At 42.7% G+C, this 16,476-nt stretch overlaps 1 pseudogene; it reads right to left on the bottom strand.

Moving 5' to 3' along the window:
• Positions 1–11,576: 11,576 nt before the first annotated feature.
• LOC128051963 (growth arrest and DNA damage-inducible proteins-interacting protein 1-like) lies at positions 11,577–14,600 on the bottom strand (annotated as a pseudogene).
• Between the last annotated feature and the right edge of the window lie 1,876 nt (positions 14,601–16,476).

Genomic DNA, 16,476 nt, shown 5'->3' with positions numbered 1-16,476 from the left:
GCCATAACACAGGACAAAAGAGAAAGATATTGTTGGGATAATGGAAAAGGGAGGTTCAAAGTTGATAGCTATGGAGGAGGTTGAGAGAGATCAAGAAATGTGAAGTTACAGAGCATTCTCCTTTTTAATTTTTTAAAAAAATTTATAAAAATTTTTTTTTGGATGTAGACCATTTTAAAATTATTGACTGAATTTGTTACAGCATTGCTTCTGTTGTTTATGTTCTGATTTTTTGGCTGTGAGGCATGTGGGATCTTAGCTCTCTGACCAGGGACTAAACTTGCAACCCCTGCCTTGGAAGGTGAAGTCTTAACCACTGGACCACTAGGGAAGTCCCTGCGGATTCATTCTCTGCTGACGGGAGTTGGGGTGTTAGGTGGCCATTCTGGGGAACAATTTACCGTACTGACCAATTTTCACGGAAGTGTGGATGTACCACCTGACCCAGCTCTTTTTGCTTCTATAAAAGCGGACGTAGGTGTCCATTTCTGTGAGATTGGTTCAAGAAAAATGGCAAAAATCCACAAGAGTTAGCAGTAACATGGTAACATAGTTTTTTAAAACTACGTAGGTTTTAAAAGAGGATGCCGAGAGAACGAAAGAATATGAGAAATATTTAGAAGCCATGCCACTGGTTGAACTGAGAAGACACACATGTAAAAGGATACAAGTTGAACCCATTAGAAGACACCAGGGAGGAGTGGAGGAAAGAACTGTGGCAGTAAAGGGAATATAAAAATGACCAAATGAAGCCAGAGAAGGGCCCTCCCTCGATTAGTGCCCCTGGTCTAACTGCCGCTTCCCTGCACTCCAGGTAACTCTGCAGCACTTGCCTACAGTCTGTGGTTGAACTTCCTCCTGGATCTTCCATCATCACTGAGAAGGGAAGAAAGCAGAGATGGCTTCCTCCCACTCTCTGGACTCTCCACAACACTGCTTCACAGGTAACTAGTGGAATTTCAATGAACTGGCAGAATTGAGAGTGTCCAATTTTCATCTTGGTAATACAATTACATAATCTGAGAGCTTAAAAAATGTAAATGGAAAAAATGACACCTCTGGGCACATATGTAAAATCTTTTGTTTCCTAACTTAAGAAAGGACAATCATAGTTTCTGCTTTTAGGGTTATTTGAAATTCAAATGAGATTATATATGTAAAATCCTTACCATAATACCTGGTGCAGGGTAAAACAGCGAATACATAGTAGCTACATTAAGAAAAATTGTTTTGAAGACGGTTAGTTGGAATTCTAAACATATCTTTGCCTAAGAAACAATATTAAAAGTGGAGATAGCCAAATATCCAGGGTAGATCCAAAAAATTAAGAATCTTAAATAATTTGAAATATTACAGTGTTAACTAAACCACTGCTAATTGACTAACATTTATTAAGAGTCTACAGTGTACTATAGTAGGTGACTAATCTCCAATATGAGACAAAGTGTTTGGACCTGGAGAGTAAGTGTCTCTGACTAGCCCCTGTGTAAGTTACTCTCAAAGTGTGGTATGAATACAGTGATCTCTGCCATCCATTTGCTGTTAGTGGTCTGTGATTAGAAAAGAATAGTCATTGCGAACAGACATTCAGAAAATTCTACAGAAATTTGATCAGGTGATTTTATACTTATGGAATCTAATAATTTCAAAAATTGGACTTAATTTTTGGTAATTTATTTGTATTGTAATTTACAAAAGTTTTGGCCCATAATGGATGAAGTGGTGGGTGTGAGAATAATATGTCCTCAACACAGACAGACCAGAGACAGTTTGAGACGCATGAGTGCAAATTAGGTACCTACTTGGGTCACTTGACCAGATCACCTTCATTTATTTTCTTTGCAGAAGTTACCAGTATCTGAAATCAACATGTTTGTTGAATTTTAATCTTGTCTCCCTCCTTCTATTAGAGGGTGATTTGGGGGAGGGGAGGTCATCTCTTTCTGAGTTCTAACAATCAAAACATTGTCCAATGTATGCTAGACACTAAACAAATTTTAGTTGACTGAGCAAGTGGATTCAGTTGTAAATCTCCGTTAATACAATAACAATTGTTGCCATTCAAGAAGCAGAAATCCTCAAAGCCCTATCCAGGTATGAATTCCCAGCTGTCCCTAGGTGGTGAGAGAGGCCAGTGGCTCCCTTCTCCAAACCACAGGATTCAAATCTGTGACTCCAGAAAATCTCCAGAATTTTATGAATAATTAACTCCTTTGAACAACAAGGTTCTGCTTTCTGATCAATTAGCATGCTAATTATCAACCTTTTTTTAAACTAAAGATTTTGATTAGACTCTATATGGTTAATGTATTTGAGTTAAACACTCCATGTGCTTTTGGTAATGAGCTCTATTTTTTCAAAGTATTTCCACTTATATTCAGACCCTTTTCTCATCCAGACCGACCTCCTTTGCCCTATTAGTGTGAATTACAGATTATTCACTGTCATGGTTAAAAGAGAGTAAGTTAATTTAGATCCCTGGATGACTAAAGCTGGGAGGATATTTTTAGTGATTCTAATGACTGAATCCTGTGGTTTGCTGCAATGACAGTGTCAGAAGCTTATACTGAAGTTAGAAAGGGGGTGATGAAGAGGTGGGTGTTCCAAGGGTTTAGGGGGCTTGGGGGAGAGATGGGAAATAGGGAGGAAAAAAACCTGTTTTCCAATTACATAACAGCAAATGCCATGGCTGTCCTTATAGAAGGTCAGAAACACAGCAACTGAAGCTGTCACGTAATAGACAATTTGATGATAGTAACTAAGAAAACACAAAAGGCAGCTAATCTCCCCCCTACTGATAAAGCTGGCTGAGGTAGATCAATTTAGTCATGGTTGTTGTGAGGAAATTGCACTTGTTTGATGTTTCACAAGCCGATCATGTAGTTTCCTAGGAAACATCGTTTTCACTTAAATCTAATTCTCCCACGTCCTGGGATCTGATGAGTCACTCCGCCTGGCTTTCCTTTCACTTCCCTCTCCCCATTAAAGGGGACTGACCAGCTGGAAATCTACTATTAGCTCTTTGCACCGTGTTCTTCACTTAATTCTTGGGCTTCTTTCTCATAAATCTAACTGCTTCCCTGGTGTGAAGGGCCAGGGGTAATGAAGAAGTGAGTGGGCACATAATAATGTGAGCCAGTGCTGGACAGCAACTTCCATCAATTTCTTGCTTATTAAACTGTATCTCAGCATCTATCTTTAAATGGAAAGCATTACATGCATAGAGATGTTTTTGACTTGTAACCTGTGGTGGAATTTGATGTCAGTGTAATTTTAAATTCCCAGTTACACTTTGCTGTATGGTTATGAGAGAGAGACAGACAGAAGGGGAGGCGCATGCAACTAAGAGAACTTATGCAGATGGTTTTATTCTTCTTTGAACCCATTAACAGATGCATTGTCACAAAAAATCTAGAACTTCAGGGTAATCAGAATACAATTTTAATTTGTGAAGTGAAGATATATAATATGATTTAATATGGGCTTTCATGGTGGCTTAATAGTAAAAAATCCTCCTGCCAACAGAGGAGACATGGGTTTGGGGTTGGGAAGATCCCCTGGAAAAGGGAATGGTTACCCACTCCAGTATTCTTGCCTAGGGAATCCCATGGACATAGGATCCTGGTGGGCTACAGTGTATAGGGTCCCAAAGAATCAGATGTGACTTAGCAATTAAACCACCACTGTCATCATTATTTAATATAATATAATTTGATACGCATGTGTTCATGCTAAGTTGCTTCAGTTGTGTCCAACTCTTTGTGACTCCATGGACTATAGCCCGCCAGGCTCCTCTGTTCATGGGATTCTCCAGACAAGAATACTGGAGTGGGTTGCCATGCCCTCCTCCAGGGGGATCATTTAATATAGATTAAATAAAAGTATGCAATAGATAAGCATATATTTAATATATAAATATATATAATACATAAATAAATGTATAATTATATATAATATAATTTATATGCTGCTGCTGCTAAGTCACATCAGTCGTGTCCGACTCTGTGCTACCCCATAGACGGCGGCCCACCAGGCTCCTGTCCCTGGGATTCTCCAGGCAAGAATAATGGAGTGGGTTGCCATTTCCTTCTCCAATGCATGAAAGTGAAAAGTGAAAGTAAAGTCCCTCAGTCGTGTCCAACTCTTTGCGACCCCATGGACTATAGCCTACCAGGCTCTTCCATCCATGGGATTTCCCAGGCAAGAGTACTGGAGTGGGTTGCCATTGCCTTTATGTATGTAAATTAAAGTAGCATGCTCACCCCTCTGAAATACACAGTTAATGCGGCTCACACATTATTTTTTAAATCACTCCCTATTTTGTTTTCTTTTTCTGGCTACATCACATGATATGAGGCAATCTTAGTTCCCCCAATCAGGGATCAAATCTTTGCCTCTGCAGTGGAAGCATGGAATCTTAACCACTGGACCACCAGTGAAGTCCTGGGGTCACATATTGTAAGCAGAGTTGTCTCTTTGGTAATCGAGGAGGTGGCCTAGACATGAGTGACAGAGGGGAGGTCTGTAGAGATTCAGCATGAATAAAGGATTCTCAGAGCTAAATCTCACCGTTTGCCCCACCGGCAGCCCATGGAAGAGGCGAGGCTGTGGTGTCTGAGTCTGCCCTCACTTGCCCACATGGAGTTAGCTGTACTGTCTTCTTTCCTTTTTGCTACACTCACTGAGCCTTTACTATATGCCAGGAACCATGTTCATTACTTTCCTTATTTTATCTCATATGAGAGGAAGTATGGTATTTTTATGTCCATTTTATAGATGAGAATAATCAAGGTCTAGAACTGGTAAATGCTTTGCCCAAAGCCACACGGGTTGGGACGGTTTTAGGGTTCATTCTCAGCTCTGAGGTCCATGATCTTTATTATATTTCTACATTCTTTCTCTCATGGGCACATATCTTTGGTTTAAGATGAGAGACTGTGGAAGCTCTGAAAATGCCTGTATCTGAGCCATCAAGCTACTAAATTCATAAAAGCAATTGTAATTGTATACTAAACCTAGTTGGGTCTCATCAATGTGGCTCAAAAAAAGCAGAATCAATATGATTAGAAATTGAATTTCTGCAGTAAAGTCACCTAGGACAGAATGTCTGTCAGAGATTTACTATCATAGCATCCGATAGTCCTGAGGATGAACTTTCACTCTTAGGATGTGAGCAAAAAGTGATACATTCTCAACCTCCTGAGCTGAGGGTTCCTCAGGCCATTCTTTGTTTCCGCATGGATGGAAAGAGCTAGGTTAGAACACATTTCCTGGGTGGCCAGGAATAAAGCTACCTTTGGTTTAAACCATAATAACCTGCTTACTTATATCTGCTTCCCACTTTAGGCTTCTTAGTAAAGATTGATCTGATGAATGGGCTTCACTGGCAAACTCTTGAAAACCAGTAGTCTAACTCCAAAACAGTGCACTCATTAGCTCTTTATCCATTATGAACCACTATGAATTTCGATGACAAACAATAATACATTTAAACGTACAGTAAAAACTGTTCTAGTCTGGAATGACCATGGATAGACTCACATGTCTGCAGCTGTCTTGACATCTAGGCTGGACTTGGTCAGGGAGCCTCTGTCTGTTCACCTGTCTCCCATCCTTCTCCTGGTTCCTGTGGGCAACCCAGGCATGTTCTTTTCTTCATGGTGACAGAGACTCTGGAACACAAGTATAAAGACATAAGGTCTGGCTGAGGTCAGAGTCCGAACTCACAGACCATCACGTTCAGAGGTCTACTGCCCACATGAGGCTGGATGGTAGAACCCAGAAGAGGAGTGCTCTGCTCTCCACGGAGCACTGCAGCGCTCAGTGGCAAAAGATGTGGGTGCAGAGACGATGCAGAATTGAGGCTGATCATGAAACCTACCGGAGACAATGGACCACATTTGCAATTCTACGTCTGACACTAATGGTGTGAAATTGGGCAATGTATTTATAATCTGAGTCTTAATTTCTTTCTTTATTTTCATTCTTGTTAGACTACATTATTCCCAGTACATGGAGTACCTGTGAGAACCGAATGATGAAAAGCACACGCAATCCCTCACTATGAAAATGATAAAGTAGCTGACCTAGGACTCACCAAAGCTCCATCCTGCTTTCTACTCTGACCAGTGCACTCGCTCACTCACTCATTTTCTCTCAGTGTTCACATTTCAGGAATGTTCCCTTATGATGTTCAAGGAGACCTCCTCCTGAAGTCAGGAGACTGAATTCTAAGATCCTATATTCTTTGTTTCATCTCATCTGGAGGCCATTAGATGCTGCCATATGACAACTAAGACTATACAAGCAATTATTTTCCAGGAGGCACAGATGTTGTTTGTTTCATCTGAGAACCCAAGTCCTTATTGGTCCCACTTTCAAGGTCCATTTCCTGGGAAACATTTCATCCATAGAACAGTAAAGAGCAGCAAATGACATTATTAATATCTAAAGACTCATCAAATTCTACTCTGTATTAAAATGTCCCAAACTCTCAAGAGAGTTCTGAATATAAATGTTCCTTTAACCTTCCTTTAAATTGCAGTATTAGAATCAGAGAAGAATCAGATTTTGGTCAGCAAATGTTACATAACAGCTGCTTTCAGAGGGTTCCTGTCTGTCCCATTTCTCTTGGATGTTTGCATTTGTAACTGTAAGAAGTCTTTTCTAGGATATAAACTTGCCTTTAGCTTCAGACTCAAAACAGTTTCCTTCATTGCTCTTTGGGGACAGTCATTGGAGAGACCTTCGTGTCTTAAATTCCAGCAAAAATATCTCAAACCCTTCTGAAATCCATCAGTGACAACTTCTGTCCTGGAAGAGGTAAAGAAGATTAAATCAGGAAGAATAAGAAGCTTCGTGCTTCTTTTGGGAGACCAGCAAGACATCTTGTGACCTGGTTGAATCTGCAGGAGTTGCTTTTCTGAACTTTCAGTGTGTGAATAAGTGTTGTTCTTCAATCATCAAGTCCCGTCTGACTCTTTGCGACCCCATGGACTGCCACATGTCAAGCGTCCATGTTCCTTCCCTATGTTGAGTAGGTGCAAATGTATTCATACTTGGCAGCGTGAGGACGACTCGGGATGCAATGCAAGAAGGCCAGTAGTGGACAGCTAAGCAACCAACTTGGGACCCTAGAGAAGTGGTGATAGGAGGTACCCTTGGCTTCAGTTATTGAGTGGCTTGAGGATTGTGATGGGAAATACGAGCAGGGTATCTGGAGGTTCACTGAGATGTGCAGAGAAAGGGGTGGACTTATACTGTGGAGCAACATTGGGACCGGGTTCAAAAATCAGGTCAAAAAAATTTACTAGACCTGGATACAAGGTTAAAACTAGATTCACCAGGTCATCACACTGATGCTTCTCTTTTGATGCTGAATTGAACTGCTCTCACCCCCAGCCCTGTGACACTCATTGGATAAAAATAGCTCTGCATACATGGAAGTTTGCTTCCATCCATTTTGACTTCTGGTAGAGACTATTTGGCACCATTCAGACCTATCAATGAGAACAGACAGAAGTGGACTGTGGGTCTGTTTCTAAGCTGAGCACTTCAGAGATCCCATAAGTACTTAATAAAGTCGCTCAGTCGTGTCCAACTCTTTGTGACCCATGGACTGTAGCCTACCAGGCTCCTCAGTCCATGGAATTTTCCAGGCAAGAGTACTGGAGTGGGTTGCCATTTCCTTCTCCAGGGGATCTTCCTGACCCAGGGAAAGAAAGGGTGGTGAGAGCTGAAGCTGAGAACTTGAGACCATGTGACATGGGTCATTCTAGAGGTGCAGGGTTCCTACTACAACTGAGACACTGAGGTGGGGAGACAGCTAGGGATACATGCCTTGATCTCTCTCTGTCCCAAACTCTTGCTGGGATGGCCCACTAGGAAATCAAATCAGAACCCAGAAGGTAAGGGGTCAGATGTTGGGGACCAGGGCTTGGCAGAGAAGGTAGGATTTGGATATGATGAAGGACTAGTGGAAAATTATATAAAAATCTGTCACATGGCTATTGTTGTTGTTGTTTAGTAAGCCGTGTTGACTCTTTTTTGACCCCATGGACTGTAGCCCACAAGGCTCCTCTGTCCATGGGATTTCCCAGGCAAGGATACTGGAGTGGGTTGCCATTTCCTTTTTCAGAAGGTCTTCCTGATCTAGGGATTTAACCCACATCTCCTGCAATGGCAGGTGGGCTCTTTCCCGTTGAACCACCAGGGAAGCCCATAGCATGGTAAAAGCCATTGAAAATCATTTAGTCTATAAATCTGACTTTCTTCTTCAAATAAATTATCCTCATTGCCTTTAACAATCTTATGCTTATCAAAGGCAAGGCATTCAAGATGACATATTTCATAAATACATTCATATTATTTTTAATAATTTCTGAGTGTAGGATTGCAGAGATTTGTATGCATTGCTAAAAAAAGAAAATGCAAAAACCAAAAAACATATCTGTTATGTTTCTGTATGTGCTGGCATGTCATATGATCTCCATTTCACTGAAAAGGAAGCTCAGAGACCCTGCAGGAGCTGAGATCGGTCCGTATCCCTAGAATGACATCACAGTGAGGTCTGATGCTAAGGTTACAGAACTCCCTGATTGCCAACACACCTCCATGCTGCCTTGAAACTCTGTGAATGCCATGAGACCAATGCAGTAGGACCAATTCCATTCTGTATTTACTGACCACCTAAGATGTCCCAGGCGCTGTGTTAGGTGCGTAGAATGACAGAACGGCAGTAAGACATGAAATCAGAAACTTGAATCCTTTCAGAGACCTCACTTAAGAGTGCCTGCCATCTGCTAGTGATGTTTTTCCTGTTTTTATAATAGTGGGAGGGCTTCTCAGGTGGCTCAGTGGTAAAGAACCACTTGCCAAGCAGGAGATGTGGGTTTGATCCCTGGCTTGGGAAGATGCCCTGGAGAAGGAAATGGCAACTCTCTCCAGTATGGCAACTGGAAACAGCAACTTCTCTCTCTTGCCTGGGAAATCCCATGGACAGAGGAGCCTGGTGGGCTACAGTCTATGGGGTCCCAAAACAGACACAACTTAGTGACTGAACAACAACCTCATGATAGTGGCAAAGAGTGTTTACTCATTTGCTTCCATAATCTTCTCCCATCTCTATTTTAGATCCTCCTATGCTATCATTTTAAGTCCTTCTCTTTCGCCATCTCTTCCATCCTGCCCACACACCCTCACCCCCATTTGCCTTCCCACAGGACTCGGAGCTCATAGTTCCAGGGAAACACTGCGCCAGAATGAGGCTGCCTCTTGACACAGGGGATCTAAGATATCCTTGTTGCTCTGAGCACACTGGTCCTCTGGATATAACACTATGTAGCTAATTAGCCAGCATCTCCAGGTACTTGGCATGGAAACAGGCAGATTACACACGTAATCTCCTTTGTTTATATGCGTGGAATTTACTTGCACACATCAGTTCTCTGCTTTCAGTGCTGCTGCCGCCAGAATGATTAGTGTCATGAAACTAGCAAAAAGCAAGTCATTTCTGATTTCTGATTTTGCTGGCACTAAGTCTCAGTCTTCCTGGGTTATGTGGTTCTCATTTGTTTTAAGGCACACAAGTTTGAAAACACAATAAAGTAAAAAATGGCTAAGTGAAGGGAGAGCTTTGAACAGGAAAAATGAGACATCCCATGGCATGTGCTAGACTAACCACGAACAAGTTTCATGAACACACATAACAGTGATGGAAAGGCAGCTTGTAAACTGAGCCTGAACACTTGGTGAGTCCCCCCACTCCCTTATTCTGAAGAAGATCTCTGATGGGATTTAATTTCTTTCCTTCTGTCTTGAGCCCTCTTTCCCTGAAAACACCTCTTGTTTTTTTCTGCCACTTTTTAGAAAACCAGCCTTGACTTTGTGGGAGGGCTTCCTCAGCAACTTTGAGAAAAACTGCATTCAGTGACAAAACTGTTTAAGTTTAGAGTCAGGAGGCAGTTTGGAAATCATCTGATTCATTTTCCTCATCTCACCTACTAAGAACCCATCGTCTAGCAAGGCAGAAATAGACATTTCCATGAGGATGGAAGTTTTCCAAATATGCACTCTCTGATATGGTAGCCACTAGCTACGTGTAGCTGTTGTACACCTGAAATATGGGGGTCGTTTTCATTCAGTCGCTAAGTCATGTCCAGCTCTTTGCGACCCCCTGCAGCACACCAGGATTCCCTGTCCTTCTCTATCTCCTGGAGTTTGCTCAAGTTTATGTCCATTGAAATATGGTTAATGTGACTGAATTCTAAATTTTATTTGCCTTTAATTTAAATTCAGATAGTCATATAGGGATAGAGGCTTCTGAATGGAATAGTGGAGGTCTCAAAAGTTCTTGGATTGTACCCAATGTCCCACAGCTTTAAAGTGGAAGAACTCACCTGATTGTACCAGCAGCCAGTGACTCAGTTCAGAGATCTTTAATAGTTTTCAAGTACTTGAGTGAATCAACCTACTAAGCCCAGAATGTACAGTTAAGGTACGGGTGTGATGTGTCAGCTGCCTTGGCAATGACAAAGCATAATGGGAGCTGTCAGTATCTGGCAAGGCAAGAGGAAGAGGGGTGCCTCAATAGCATCATCTTATAATATGATTACACCAGATATGATGTTCACATTGATGAAAAGAAAGAGAAGTTTGGATGTATTTTAAAATTTTTATAAAGACAGCTGAAATGGAAACTAAAATATTTATAGAACCATACAAATTAGGAGGTGGGAGAACAAGAAAGACAAGATTGAATGGGTATAAGAATGTGAAATTGATTATTGAGCAGGAAGTTAGTAGACAGTGTCCTAAAATGGACAAATTAAAGGATAAATAAGCATGAACAGTCACAACATCTTTGAGCAGAATAGGTGAAAGCTCTCTCTTGGGAGTGGGGCAATGAAGAGGAAGAAATGGATAGACACACAGGGTGTTAATACTTTCCAGCATTTTATTATTTGGGGCTATGTTTGTGTTTTATTTTGTTTTAAATAAAAGCAATTGCTATGAGCATCATAGGTTCAAAATTAGGGCAGAAAATTTTCTGAATTTTTTTTAAATGAAGGGATGCTCAGAAATAACACTGAAGGCAGAATTAAGTAGATCACTACTTTTCCTCATATATTTAGCCAGATACACAAAAATGTTTACCCACAGAATCACTTGTATTTGTCTAATTTATAAAACCATTTATTTTCCTCTAGCGATCTCATACTCTGGCTTCAGTAAGTTAGATCTTCTAAATAATTTTTCAGTGCAGTCAAAATAAGATAAATCAGGTTGAATATCACACACATTCAAACAGCTCTAAATAGACTCCAGTGAAAGATGGGAAATACAAGAGCAGACGTCATCTTGCCTATTGAAACATCCCAGGAAAGAGTGTTCCCCATACATGGTCCAGCCTGGCTATTTGACACACATGCTGACCTTGAATGCGGGTAGAGCCAAGAAGGTGCTCACTTAGGAGAATTACGGGAAGCGAGACAGAGCTGCCCAGGTTGTGGCAATTAAAGCCCTTTTTTTTGGGGGGGGGGAGGGGTAATTAGACAGCAGGTTTTATTGCCAAGAACTCAGTGCAGGACCTGGGTCCTCCTTCTTTGTTTCTCCTCCTTGAGATGCTTGCAATGCTGCTTTTCCCAGTCTTGCAGGCTCCTCGGGTCCACATGGTACCGCGGGCGCTCCTGGCCTCAGCCTGCAGCGGGGCCGTGCACTCCTCTTCCGCTGGCTCCTCCCTCTGCTCCTGCCGCCACCACCAGCTGTCACTCCTCTGGAGCATCCTGGCCCTGGGCTCTTCCACGAGTTGCAGAGCTGACACTTCTGCTCCCCTGCTACCAGCTGTACTCATAGCAGCTCCCACACGGCCGCCAGGCTCGGGTAACATTCGCGCTCTTCAGCCTTGGGCTCCTGAAACTGTTCCCACCGTGGCCACAGGAAAGCCACCCCAGAGACGCGTAGCATGGCCCCAGCTGCCAGTGAGAGGTCAGGAGGTCATCTGGATCCGGCCACCAGAGTTCCAGAGCCTGCTTCCAGAGTGGTCACCACCCAGAGCAGGCTGCGGCCCTGCGTGGCCCCCACCATCTTGCCTCTTAAAGTCCACTTTTGAGTGTGGTTTTGAGAATCGCGGACACCTGGTTGCAGAAAAGAGCTAAAGATGAGACCTTCTCAAGAGCTGTTGTATAGAGACTGAAGGGCCAGCCTCATGGTGTGGAGAGTCCACAGATCCTAACAAGGTGTGGACATCTGCGCAAATAACAGGGTCCATAGGCTGGGGAGCAGACTGGTAAGATGAACTTGAAGACTGGACCCAAACCAGCTAGTGGTCATGAAGAAAGACCTTGCCCAGCACCGTCAGACTGGTCCACCCATCCCTCGTCTGCAGGAGCTCACTCTCTGGGTTTACACCTGAGTAGAGGTAAGTGGAGGTACAAACTGGTTGCACCATAATGGAACCTTCTGGACAATGAGTACCTGACCTTCTTCCCATGGTCTGATAAGACTCTAGGAGGGATGATGAATCTATTCTTTAGACAGATAAGCAAACACTTTATTCAACACTTTATTCTTATATGATTCTTGTACTTAAGTTTCACATCTCTATCTTCAAGTCTCCTTTCCTAAAATTTCATTCTGCGTTATTTCACATTCTTGAATATGATCCATACAGTAAACCTCCTAAAAAGTCTCTGTACCTCTGCAGTCTAAAATGCTGCAGGATGCTCTTCATCTAGGCCCTCCCAGGGCAAAGGAAACAAAAGAAAATATACATTTTAATTGCTTTCATTCCCTACAATCAATAAATTCTGGAGATGGTCTAGTCCGTGGTTTTTCTATGCCTGACAGACATGGAAACATTCATCTTGAGAATTTCATCCTCCTACCTAAGTGGACTGCAGACTGCCAGTCTCACTAACCCGATGGGCACTGACCTAATGGACACTTTTTCTGGGTCTCCAACATCAGAATTTCTTGCCAGAAATTCCCAAGGACTCTCTAAGCCAGCCCTGTGTAGGATCTAGACTTCCTTGCTCTCCTCTAGTTTCTGTAGATCCTTTCTATAAAGTGTGGATCTTTCTTCAGAAACCCACTTGCTTCAGTCTTGGGCTCACTGCTCTTGCAGGATGCCAAGAATTACCATGGTTGTCCTACTTATTTCAAAACTGATTTCAAAAAGAGTCATCTCTCCTGCCGAAGAATTGATGCTCTTGAACTGTGGTGTTGGAGAAGACTCTTGAGAGTCCCTTGGACTGCACGGAGATCAAACCAATCAATCCTAAAGGTAAGCAACCCTGAATAGTCGTCAGAAGGACTGATGCTGAAGCTGAAGCTCCAATACTCTGGCCACCTGAAGAGTGTCCATGTGCAGAGTCAACTCATTGGAAAAGACCCTAATGCTGGGAAAGATTGAAGGCAAAAGGAGAAGAGGATGAGATGGTTGGATAGCATCACCAACACAATGAACATGAGTTTGAGCAAGCTCCAGGAGATAGTAAAGGACAGGGAAACCTGGCGTGCTGCAGTCCATGTGGGCGCAAAGAGCTGGACACGACTTAGCGACTGAACATGTCTAGTGTCTTGGTCTTCTTGGCTATCATGACAAAATACCATAGACTGGGCACCTTAACACATTTTAGTTCTTTTACATTGCTGGCGGCTAGGAAGTCCAAGGTCAAGGTGTCAACAGATTGGTTTTTGGTTTAGCTTTCCTCCTGGCTTGTATATGGTTGCCTTCTCACTATGTCCCCACATGGTCTTTCCTCTGCAGGCCCATGGAGGGAGAGAGAAAGAGCTCTCTCTATTCCTCTTTGTATGAGGCCTCTAATGACATTATGAGGGTCCCACCCTCAGTACTGGTCAAAACCTGATTTCCACCCAAAGGCCCTACATTCAAATACCATCACAGTGGGGGTTAGGCTTCAATATATGAATCTCTGTGGTAGAAAACAAATATTCAGTCCAGAACATCCCACCCCTGGCCCCCTTCCCCAAATTCATGTCTTTCTCTCATGTAAAATACATTCATTCCATTCCAACAGTCCCCAAAGTTTTCATTTTCCAGCATCAAGTCTAAAGTCTGAGGTCCAAAATCTAATCTAAATATATCTAGATTAGACATAAGTGAGACTGGAGGTATATTCACCCTGAGGCGAAATTCTGCTCCGGCTGTGAATCTGTCAAACAAGACAAGTTATGTGCTTCTGAAATACAGTGATGGTACAGGCATAGTCTAGACATTCCCATCCCACTGGGAGAAATAGGAAAGAAAGGGTGACAGGTCCCAAGAAAGTCCAAAACCTAGCAAGGCAAATTCCACCTCATCTTAAGGCTCAGGAATAATTCTCACTTATTTCAATGCTCTGACCTCCAGACCCACTGGGCAGGTCCCATCTTCTAGACCCATGGGAGCTGTGGTCCCATCTTCAGACCCCCTGATTGGTGGTCCATCCGTCAAAGCTCTGCCAGGTGGCAGTAAGCCCCCAAGGATGGAGCAGCCCTGTCCCCAGGCTCTGGACAGCAGCCAGTACAGTGGAGGCAGTCCTGGTCATCTCTGAATCACCTTCAGGATTATTCTTTTCTTTTTTCAAAGCATAGCCCATGTTCGAGCTTCCCAGGTGGCACTGGTGGTAAAGAACTTGTCTGCCAGTGCAGGAGACATAAGAGATGCAGGTTCGATCCCTGGTCAGGAAGATCCCCTGGAGGAGGGCATGGCAACCCACTCCAGTATTCTCGCCTGGAGAATCCCATGGACAGAGGAGCCTGACGGGCTGCAGTCCATAAGGTCAGAAAGAGTTGGACACAATTGAAGTGACTTAGCGCATGTGCAGACAACACACTTTCACAGTTGAAGAGCTGTATGGTTCAGTCCTGTAGAACCAAATAATTTTGAAAATTGTTTTTTCTGTCCACTTGATTACCAGATGGTAGTGTTTCACTTGTATAATCCCATCTCTATTCCTGGCTTCTGCTGAGATGGCAGCTTAAATTTGCAAATGGTACCCATGATCTCTTTCGTAAATGATTGTTCAGTTATCCCCTTAGTGTCCTCTTCAGAAAAAGCTTTCTTTCTTTCTTTTTTTGTGCGCTATGGATAAACTAATAATTTTGCAACATCTGCAAGTTCTGGTTCATTTTTGCTAAACTGTACTATCTGCATTCCTCTTCTTTTGCATTTTACTATAAGAAGTAAGGACAAGCCAGGCTACCCCTTCAATACTTTGCTTAGAAAGCTCCTCTGCTAAATATCCGATTTCATTACTCACAAATTCTCTCTTTCACAAAACACCAGAACATATTTTAGCCACATCCTTTACTACAAGGATCTCCTTTCTGATCTGAGAACTGACCAGAATTGCCTTTAGCTTTCATATTTATAGCCCAGGTCTCAAAACATGATCAGTCTCTACCCATTACCAGTTCCTAAGTCACCTTCACAATTTCAGATATTTGTTACAGCAGTATCTTCTTGGTATCAAGCTTTATTAGTTTGCTCAGGCTGCCATAGCAAGATATCACATGCAGGGTGGCTGACACAATGCAAATTAACTTTCTTATGGGAGGCTTGGAGGTCCCAGGTCAGGGTGCTGGATGATCCTGTCTCTGGTAAGGGCTCTCTTCCTGGCTTGCAGGTGGCTGCCTTCTTGTTACATCCTCAATCCAGTTACCACCCCAAGGTTCTATCTCCAAATAGCCTCACATTGGGATTTAGAGCCTCAGTATATGAATTCTAGGGGGACACAAACATTCAGTCCACACAACTACTTAGCATCAATGTATGTTCATTGCTCACAGTCCTGGCTAAGGATAGATAGAGATCATATTGCCTTGCTTTCTGATCCAGTCCTCTGGTTTGGCCAGTTTATCCCTCTTGATGTGGTTTCCTCCAGTCCATCCTAATGTTTGAACTTGATCACACAAGAGATATGTGCATGCATAATATAATTTATGAATTTCTGTAATCTCTCTTGTCCCTTCTCCAGAGTATCTCCCACCTCAAAACCCAGCGATTATATTTTTCCTCCATTTCAACTATATCTTCTGGCCAGGATCGAGGTTTCCTTGGTTCACTAAGAAATAGTGTGTGCGTGCTAAGTTGCTTTAGTCATGTTCGACTCTTTACGACCCTATGGACTGTAACTCACCAGGCTCCTCTGTCCATGGGATTCCCCAGGCAAGAATACTGGAGTGGCCGCCATTTCTTTCTCTAGGGGATCGTTCTGACCCAAGGATCGAATGCGCATCGCTTATGTCTCCTCATTGGCAGGCAGGTTCTTTACTGCTAGAGCCACTAGGGAAGCCCTAAGAAACAGTACAAGACCAGAACTCAGACATACTTGACAAACATGTGGTGCTGCTGAGAATTACCCTCATAGCAGAGTGATGTGAAGACAGCCAGCCACAAACTTAACGTTCACTCTCAGTCTCAGGCTTTGTAATAGCTCTCATTCTGTTTATTTATTTATTTTTTTAATATAC

The sequence above is a fragment of the Budorcas taxicolor genome, chromosome 1 (genome assembly GCF_023091745.1).
Source record: "Budorcas taxicolor isolate Tak-1 chromosome 1, Takin1.1, whole genome shotgun sequence".
Classification (NCBI taxonomy): domain Eukaryota; kingdom Metazoa; phylum Chordata; class Mammalia; order Artiodactyla; family Bovidae; genus Budorcas; species Budorcas taxicolor.
The sequence above is the reverse complement of the archived record's forward strand: the minus strand, read 5'-3'. Positions and strand labels throughout refer to the sequence as shown.